Source organism: Dama dama, chromosome 7 (genome assembly GCF_033118175.1).
Source record: "Dama dama isolate Ldn47 chromosome 7, ASM3311817v1, whole genome shotgun sequence".
Lineage (NCBI taxonomy): Eukaryota > Metazoa > Chordata > Mammalia > Artiodactyla > Cervidae > Dama > Dama dama.
Window position 1 is genome coordinate 29534913 of NC_083687.1, and position 9708 is coordinate 29544620.

Genomic DNA, 9708 nt, shown 5'->3' on the forward strand with positions numbered 1-9708 from the left:
GAGAAAGAGGCGGAGCGTGCGTAGTGCGTTCGTGGAAAGATGGGAACGGAGAGACGTAGAGACGCCAAGAGTGGAAGGAAACGATGCTAGGCCTATAGTAGTATCCGCGAAGAAGATAGAGCTAGAAGACTGGGCGGAAGGGATTAGCTGCCGGAGGGCGGAGCTTACGTAACCAGGGAAGAGCTCCAACTCACGCTTATCTTCGCGAGAGGTGAAAGCATGAGGGGGCGGGGCCTTCATTTATTAAATCACGTCATGCAAATAAGGTGGATTGACAGGCCAATCCAAGAGTCCAGGGGAGTGCATCGCGGAGCATAGGCATTCTGTGAGTAGTTCTACTTATTTGCATAATATATGCAAATCGTTTGGACAAAGATAGGGTACAAATAGCCTATTCCTCAAAATATTGGCAACTAATGACTAAGACTGGCATATTTATAATTTATAATATATAATTTTCATGAATATATTTGTATATCTGATATTATTGGCAGTTTCCTTTATAACGGGTTTAATTCTGTGAAATACGGTATCATTCCCCTCCTTTGTCTCCTGTTACGTGTGTGTGTGTGTGTGTGTGTGTGTGTGTGTAGTCGCTCAGCCGTGTCTGACTCTTTGGGACCGCATGGACTGGGACTACAAGGACTGTAGCCTTCCAGGCTCCTCTGCCCGGTGGAATTTTCCAGGCGATCTTGAACTCGCTTCCCATTTCCTACTCCAGGGGATCTTCCCAACCCAGGTATCGAACCCGTGTCTCTTGCGTCTCCCACACTGGCAGAGAGCCACCTGGGAAGCTCTGTTACTCGTGTGTGTGTGTATGTGTGTGTGTGTGTGTGTGTGAGAGAGAGAGAGAGAGAGCGCGCGCGCGTGTGTGAGCGCTCGCGCGTGCTGAGTCCTCTCCGACTCTGCAAACCCATGGGTTTATTCTGCTCTAATCATACCCCCTGCTTGTTCAGCAAATCATTCAACAGCTATTTTTTTACCCATTGCTGCTGCTGCTGCTAAGTCGCTTCAGTCGTGTCCGACTCTGTGCGACCCCACAGATGGCAGCCCACCAGGCTCCGCCGTCCCTGGGATTCTGCAGGCAAGAACACGAGTGGGTTGCCATTTCCTTCTCCACTGCGTGAAAGTGAAAAGTGAAAGTGAAGTCGCTCAGTCGTGTCGGACTCTTCGCGACCCCGTGGACCACAGCCTACCAGGTTCCTCCGTCCATGGGATGTTCCAGGCAAGAGTACTGGAGTGGGTTGCCATTGCCTTCTCCGTTTTACCCATTAGGTATATATTAAAAAATAGGTGTTTCCCTGTTAAAGAACGTGCATGCAACGCAGGAAACCCAGGTTGGATCCCTGGGTGGGGAAGAAACCCTGGAGAAGAAAATGGCAAACCACTCCATTTCTTAAGTATTCTTGCCTGGAGAATTACATGCACAGAGGAGTCTGGCAGGCTACAGTCCATGGGGTTACAAAAGCCGGACACGACTGAGCAATTAACACATACACACGTAAAATAGATTTTTATTAAAGCAGTTTTAAGTTTACAGAATAATTAAGCAGAAAGTACAGAGAATGCTAGTATATTCCTTCCCCTGTCTCAGTTTTCCCTATTATTAACATTGTGCATTAGTGTGGCACATTTGTTACAATTGATGCACCAATGGTGATACATTATTTTTTTCTTCCAGTTTTATTGAGACACAATTGACACACAGTACTACATAAATTTAAGATGTGTAGCATAATGATTTGACTTACAAACATCATGAAATGATTACCATATTTAGTGAACATCCATCATCTCATACAGTTACAAACTTAAACAGAAAAAAATGTATTTTTTTTCCTTGTGATGAGAACTCTGAAAATTTACTCTTAACAACTTTCATCAGTTTCACTTGTATTTATCATGCTGTATATTACATGTCTAGTATTTACTTATAACTGGAATTTGATATTTCTTGACTGCCTTCATTCATTCCCCTCTCCCTCCACCACAAATCTGATTTCTTTCTCTGTGAGTTTGTTTTTGAAGTATAGTTAGTCTACAACACTATGTTAGTTCTTGGTATACAACACTGTGATTTAAAAAAATAAAAATATTTAAATTTAAATATTTCAAAATGATCATCATCATAAGTCTAGTTATCTGTCACCATGCATAATTATTGACTATATTCCCTACATTGTACATTTCATATCTAGGACTCGGTTATTTTGCAACCGGAAGTTTCTGTTGCTTAATGTATACCTATTTCTCTCCTTACCCTTCCCCCAACTACCTGTTTGTTCTCTGTATCTGTGACTCTATTTCTGCTTTGTTACATTTGTTTTATAGATTATACAAAAGTGAAATCATACAATATTGTCTTTTTTGTCTGATTTGTTTTACTTAGCATGATACTCTTTAGGTCCACCATGTTGACACAAATGGCAAGGTTGCTTTCTTTTTCCTGGCTGAGTAATATTCCATTACACACACACACACACACACACACACACACACACACATATAAAACATCTTCTTTATCTATTCACCTATCGGTGGGCACTCTTAGGTTGCTTCCATATCTTGGCTGTTATAAGTAATGCTTCAGTGAACATGGGGTAAATATATCTTTTGAATTAATGTCTTCATTTTCATCAGATAAAGACACAGGACTGGAATTACTCTATTGTAGCTCTATTTTTGAAGAATCTCTATATTGTTCTCCATGTCTAGTAGTCTGCCCATTTTTTAATCTTGTTCTTTCTCAGTGTTGTGACTTTCCATGTTTTTTTTGTGTGTTTCTATACAAATTTTAGAATTATTTGTTCTAGTTCTTTGAAAAATGCCATTGGTATTTTGACAGGGATTGCACTGAATTTGCAGATTGCCTTGAGTAGCATAGTCATTTTAACAATTTTAATTTTTCCAATCCCTGAGCATGGTGCCTTTCCGTTTGTTTGTGATGTCTTCAGTTTCTCTCATCACTGTCTTACAGATTTCTGAGTACAGGTGTTTTGCCTCCTTAGTTTGATTTATTCCCAGGTATTTTATTCTTTTTGATGTAATTATAAATGGGACTGTTTTCTTACTTTCTCTTTTTGATAGTTCGTTGCTAGTATGTAGAAATGCAACAGATATCTGTGTATTAATTTTATATCCTGCAATTTTACCAGATTCATTGGTAAAGTTGCAAATTTTTAAACTTACCAAATTCATTTAGAATTTTCTATGTATATCATCTTCAAACTGACAGTTTTACTTCTTCCTTTCTAATTTGAATTTCTTATTTCTTTTTCTTGTCTGACTTCCTATAGCTGGGGCTTCCAGTACTATGTTGAATAAAAGTGATGAGATCTTAAAGGAAATGTTTCAGCTTCTCACCATTGAGTATGATGTTAGCTGTGGGCTTGTCATTTATGGTCTTTATTATGTTGAGGTGTATCCCCTCTATGCCCACTTTCTAGAGAGTTTTAATCATAAATGAATGTTAAATTTGTCACAAGCTTTTTCCTGCATCTATTGAGATGACCATATGATTTTTTCCTCCTCAGTTTGTTAATGTGATATTGATTGATTTGTGGACATTGAACCATCCATGCATCCTTCGGATAAATCCCACTTGATCATGGTGTACATGTGTAATGTATTGTTGAATTCCATTTGCTGATTTTTTTTGAGGATTTTTGTATCTCTGTTCATCAGTGATATTGGCCTATAATTTTTATATTTTCGTGGTATCTTTATCTGGTTTTGATATCAGGGTGATACTGGCCTCATAGAATGAGTTCAGAGGTGTTTCTTCCTCTTCAGTTTTTTGGAATAGTTTGAGAAAGATGGATGTTAAATCTTCTTTAAATGTTTGGTAGAATTCCTCTTTAGTAGAAACATTCTGGTTCTGAACTTTTGCTTGTTGGAAGGTTTTTTTTTTTTTTTACTGAGTCAATTTCAGTAACTGGTCTGTTCATATTTTCTGTTTCTTCCTGATTCACTCTTAGGAGATTGTACATTTCTAGGAATTTGTCCATTTCTTCTAGGTTGTCCATTTTATTGGCATATACTTATTTGTAGCAATCTGTTATGATCCTTAGTAGGTCAGCTGGTAAAGAAATCCTCCTGCAATGCATGAGACCCCACTTCAATTCCTGGGTCAGGAAGATCTGCTTGAGTAGGGATAGGCTACCCTTGGGCTTCCCTGGTGGCTCAACTGGTAAAGAACCCTCCAGCAATGCGGAGACCTGGGTTTGATCCCTGGGTTGGGAAGATCCAGTGAAGAAGGAAACGACTACCCACTCCAGTATTCTGGCCTGGAGAATTCCATGGACTGTATAGTCCTTGGGGTCGCAAAGAGTCAGATAGGACTTAGCGGCTTTCACTTTCACTTATGATTCTTTCTATTTCTGTGGTGTCAGTTTGACTTCTTTTTCATTTCTGATTTTATTGATTTGGACTCTTTTCCTTGATGAGTCTGGCTAAAGGTTTATCGATTTTGTTTATCTTTTCAAAGAATAACTCTTAGTTTCATTAGTGTTTTCTATTTTTTCTTTATTTCATTTATTTCTGTTCTTATCTTTATTATTTCTTCTCTTCTCCTAATTTTAGGTTTTGTTGTTCTTCTTTATCTAGTTCCTTTAGGTGTAAAGTTAGATTGTTTACTTGAGGTTTTTCCTGTTTCGTGAAGTAGGTTTGTATCACTGTAAACTTCCCTCTTAGAAATATTTTTGCTGCATTCCCATGGATTTTAGATCATTGTGTTTTCATTTTCATTTGCCTCCAGCTGTTTTTTAATTTCTCTGATTTCTTCAGTGACCCATTGTCAACAACTATGTTCTGAAGACACCAGAGATATGCACAGAAAATTGTAGAAGTAGTTGTTGTCCAGTCAACTGCTCAGTCCTGACCAGCTCTTTTGACTCTATGGACCGCAGCATGCCAGACTCCTCTGTCTTTCACTATCTCCTGGAGTTTACTCAAACTCATGTCCATTGAGTCGCTGTTGCCATCTAACTATCTCATCCTTTATCTTCCCCTTTTCTCCTGCCCTCAGTCTTCCCCAGCATCAGGGTCTTTTCCATTGAGTCGGCTTTTTGCATCAGGTGGCGAAAGTATTGGAGCTTCAGCTTTAGCATCAGTCCTGCCAATAAATATTCAGAGTTGATTTCCTTTAGGATTGACTGGTTTGGTCTCCTTCCTGTCTAAGGGACGCTCAAGAGTTTTCTCCAGCACCACAATTAAAAAGCATCAATGCATCAGTGCTCAGTCTTCTTTATCGTCCAACTTTCACATCTGTACATGACTACTGGAAAACCATAGCTTTGACTATATACTTTGTCGGCAAAGTGATGTCTCTGCTTTTTAATACGCTGTCTAGGTTTGTCATAGTTTTTCTTCCAAAGAGCAAGCGTCTTTTAATTTCATGACTGTACTCATCATCCACAGTGATTTTGGAGCCTGAGAAAATAAAATCTGCCACTGTTTCCCCATCTATTTGCCATGAAGTGATGGGACCAGATGCCATGATCTTAGTTATTTTAATGTTGAATTTTAGGCCACCATTTTCATTGTCCTCTTTCACCTTCATCAAGAGGCTCTGTAGTTCCTCTTCTCTTTCTGCCATTAAAGTAGTATCATCTGCATATCTGAGATTGTTGATATTTCTTGCAGCAGTGTTGAATTCCAGCTTGTGCTTCATCCAGTCCGGTATTTAGCATGAGGTACTCAGCATATAAGTTAAATAAGCAGGGTGACAATATACAGCCTTGACATATTCCTTTCCCAATTTTGAACCAGTCCATTGTTCCATGTCCAGTTCTAACTGTTACTTCTTGACTTGCATACAGGCTTTTCAAGAGGCAGGTAAGGTGGTCTGGTATTCCCATCTCTTGAAGAATTTTCCATAGTTTGGTGTGATCCACATAGTAAAAGGCTTTTGTATAGTCAGTGAAGCAGAAGTAGATGTTTTTCTGGAATTCTCTTGCTTTTTCTGTGATCCAGTGGATGTTGGCAGTTTGATTTCTGGTTGCTCTGCCTTTTCTGAATCTAAGCTTGTACATCTGTAAGTTCTCAGTTCACATACTGTTGAAGCCTAGCTTGAAGGATTTTTGAGCATTACCTTGCTAGCATGTAAAATGAGTACAATTGTGTGGTAGTTTGAACATTCTAGCCTTGACTTTGGGATTGGAATGAAAACTGACTTTTTCCAGTCTCGTGGCCATTGCTGAGTTTTCCAAATTTGCTTGAATATTGAGTGTGGCATTTTAACAGTGTTGTCTTTTAAGATGTGAAATAGCTCAGCTGGAATTCTATCATCCCCACTAGCTTTGCTCATAGTGTTTCCTGAGGCCCACTTGACTTCACACTCCAGGATGTGTGGTTCTAGGTGAGTGACCACACCTTTTTGGTTATCTGGGTCATTAAGACCTTTTTTGTATAGTTCTTCTGTGTCTTCTTACCACCTCTTCTTAATAGCTTCAGCTTCTGCTAGGTCCTTGCTGTTTCTGTCCTTTAGTGTGCCTATCTTTGCATGAAATGTTCCCTGGGTATCTCCAGTTTTCTTGAAGAGATCTCTAGTCTTTCCCATTCTACTGTTTTCCTCTATTTCTTTGCATTGTTCACTTAAGAAGGCTTTCTTATCTCTCCTTGCTATTCTCTGGAACTCTGAATTCAGTTGGGTGTATCTTTCCCTTTCTGCTTTGCCTTTTGCTTCTCTTCTTTTCTCAGCTATTTGTAAGGCCTCCTCAGACAATCATCGTGCCTTCTTGCGTTTCTTTTTCTTTAGATGGTTTTGGTCACTGCCTCCTATGCAGTGTTATGAACCTCTGTCCATAGTTCTTCAGGCACTCTGTCTATCAGATCTAATCCCTTGAATCTATTCATCACCTTTACTGTATAATCATAAGGGATTTGATTTAGGTCATACTGAGTGGTCTAGTATTTTTCCCTGCTTTCTTCAATTTAAGCTTGAATTTTGCAATAAGGAGCTCATGATCTGAGCCATAGTCAGTTCCGTATCTTGTTTTTACTGACTGTATAGAGCTTCTCCATCTTGGGCTGCAAAGAACGTGATCAAGCTGATTTCGGTATTGACCATCTGGTAATATCCATGTGTGGAGTCATCTCTTGGGTTGTTGGCAAAGGGTGTTTGCTATGACCAGTGTTCTGCTCTTGACAGAACTCTGTTAGCCTTTTCCCTGCTTCATTTTGTACTCCACGCCCAAACTCGCCTGTTATTCTGGGTATCTCTTGACTTCCTACTTTTGCATTCCAGTCCCCTATGATGAAAAGGACATCTTTTTTTGGTCTAAGGTCTTGTAGGTCTTCACGAACTGTTCAACTTCAGCTTCCTCAGCATTAGTGGTTGGGGCATAGCCTTGGATTACTATGATGTTGAATGGTCTGCCTTGGAAACGAACCAAGATCATTCTGTCATTTTTAAGATTGCTCAGGTACTGCATTTTGGACTCTTTTGTTGACTATGAAGGCTGCTCCATTTCTTTTAAGAGATTCTTGCCCACTGAGTAGATATAATGGTCATCTGAATTAAATTCGCCCATTCCCGTCCATTTTATTTCACTGAATTATATTATAGAAGCAGAGGAATAAGAATTAGACTGTGCCTAGGTAGGTTCAGAAATGTTTCTGAGAAAGTCTGAAAGTGATTAGGTAAAGTTATTAACTGATACGAAGAACTCGTTAAGACTTAGCCAGGTTTGAGGAGCAAGTGCACGTCTCAGGCGTTGTGAACTGATAAGCAGAGACATGGATTTGGAACCTACGCCTGCCTGTCCATTGTGGAAAATGAGAGCGGAAAATTTAGTAAGAATCTGGTAAGAATTTTATCCTGAGGCTCATTAAGATGGTTGAGATGAGAAAAAAAAAAAGTGGTTGAGATGACTTCAGTTCTCAAACTTTCAAATGATTCTCTTGTCCCCTTCCCCTGGACAGTTACCACAGCAAAATTTCTTGGAAGCACTATCCATACTCACTATCTCCAATTTCTCTCCTCTATTTCTTTGTTAAAGCCACTCCAGTCAAGTCTTCATCCCCACCTTCTACTCAAACTGCAAATGTCAAGGGTATCAGCCTCATGGCTTGAAATAATGTTTATATGCTAGTAACTTCCCCAATGTGTATCTTCATCAGAGACCTCACTTCCAACACTGGACTTTTATACACAGCTGTGTACTTGCTATCACCTCTTAGATGTCTAACAGATGGTTTCAAATTCTGTATGTCCAAAAGCAAACATTTTGATCTCTGCTGCTGTTGCTAAGTCACTTCAGTCATGTCCAACCCTGTGCGACCCCATAGACAGCAGCCCACCAGGCTCCTCTGTCCCTGGGATTCCCCAGGCAAGAATACTGGAATGGGTTGCCATTTCCTTCTCCAATGCATGAGAATGAAAAGTGAAAGTGAAGTCGCTCAGTCGTGTCCGACTCTTCTGTGACTCCATGGACTGTAGCCTACCAGACTCCGCCATCCATGGGATTTTCCAGGCAAGAGTACTGGAGTGGGTTGCCATTTCCTTCTCCATTTGATCTCTAGTCTTTCAATAACTTCTCTACCCACAGCCTTCACCACCTCAGCTGATGACAGTTTAAAAATTCCAGGGACTTCCCTGGTGGTGCAGTGGCTAACACTTCACACTCCTAATGCAGGGGGTCTGAGTTCAATCCCTGATTGGGGCACTATATCCCACATTCCACAACTAAATATCCTGCATGTCACAATGAAGATCAAAGATCCTGTGTGCAGAAATTAAGACCCAGCACAGCCCAATAAATAAATACAAATAAGTAAATGTTTTATAAAAATGAAAATTCCAGTTAAGTCGAAAGCCCTGGAAACCTCATCAATTCCTTTAGTTGTCACACTCTACACTTTCAATCAGATAGGAAATCCTAGCTTGAGAAAACATCCAGAATCCTACCTCTTCACTTCCACTGCTTTTGCCTTGATCTGAACCATCCTTATCTCTCACTGGGTTTACAGGAACAGCCTCCTAACTGATCATCTTGAGCTTACCTCTCCTCCTACAGTCTGTTCTCTACACTGAAGTCAGAGTGGGCCTTTTCTCAAAGGAGGTTGCAGAGCATTCCTTTGCTCAGAGTCCTGCAGTGCCACTCCATTTCTCTTAGAATTAAAGCTAAAGTCCTTGCTGCAGCCTACAAGACCCTAGATGACTTGGCCCCCTATTCAGTTCAGTTCAGTCGCTCAGTCATGTCTGACTCTTCGCAACCCCATGCGCTGCAGCATGCCAGGCTTCCCTGTTTATCACCAACTCCCAAAGTTTGCTCAAATTCATGTCTATCAAATCGGTGATGCTATCCAACCATCTCATCCTTTATCTTCCCCTTCTCCTCCTGCCTTCAGTCTTTCCCAGCATCAAGGTCTTTTCTGGTGAGTCAGTTCTTCGCATCAGGTGGCCAAAGTATCGGAGTTTCAGCTTCAGCATCAGTCCTTCCAAAATGTTCAGGATTGATTTCCTTCAGGACTGACTGATTTGTTCTCCTGGCCCCCTACTGGGTTTTTTATCTTATTACTCTCTGTCTGCACAGGCCTTTCTCACTCTAGGGCCCTCTCTGCTCCTTTCCCTCTGCACAAGTGGCTCTTGCCCTAGAAACCTGCATGGCTCACTGCTGTATTTTCTTGAAGTTTTTGTTCAGTGTTGGTCACCTCCTCACTGAATCCTCTCCTGATTATTCTTTAAGAATTTTAATCTTCCCTGAC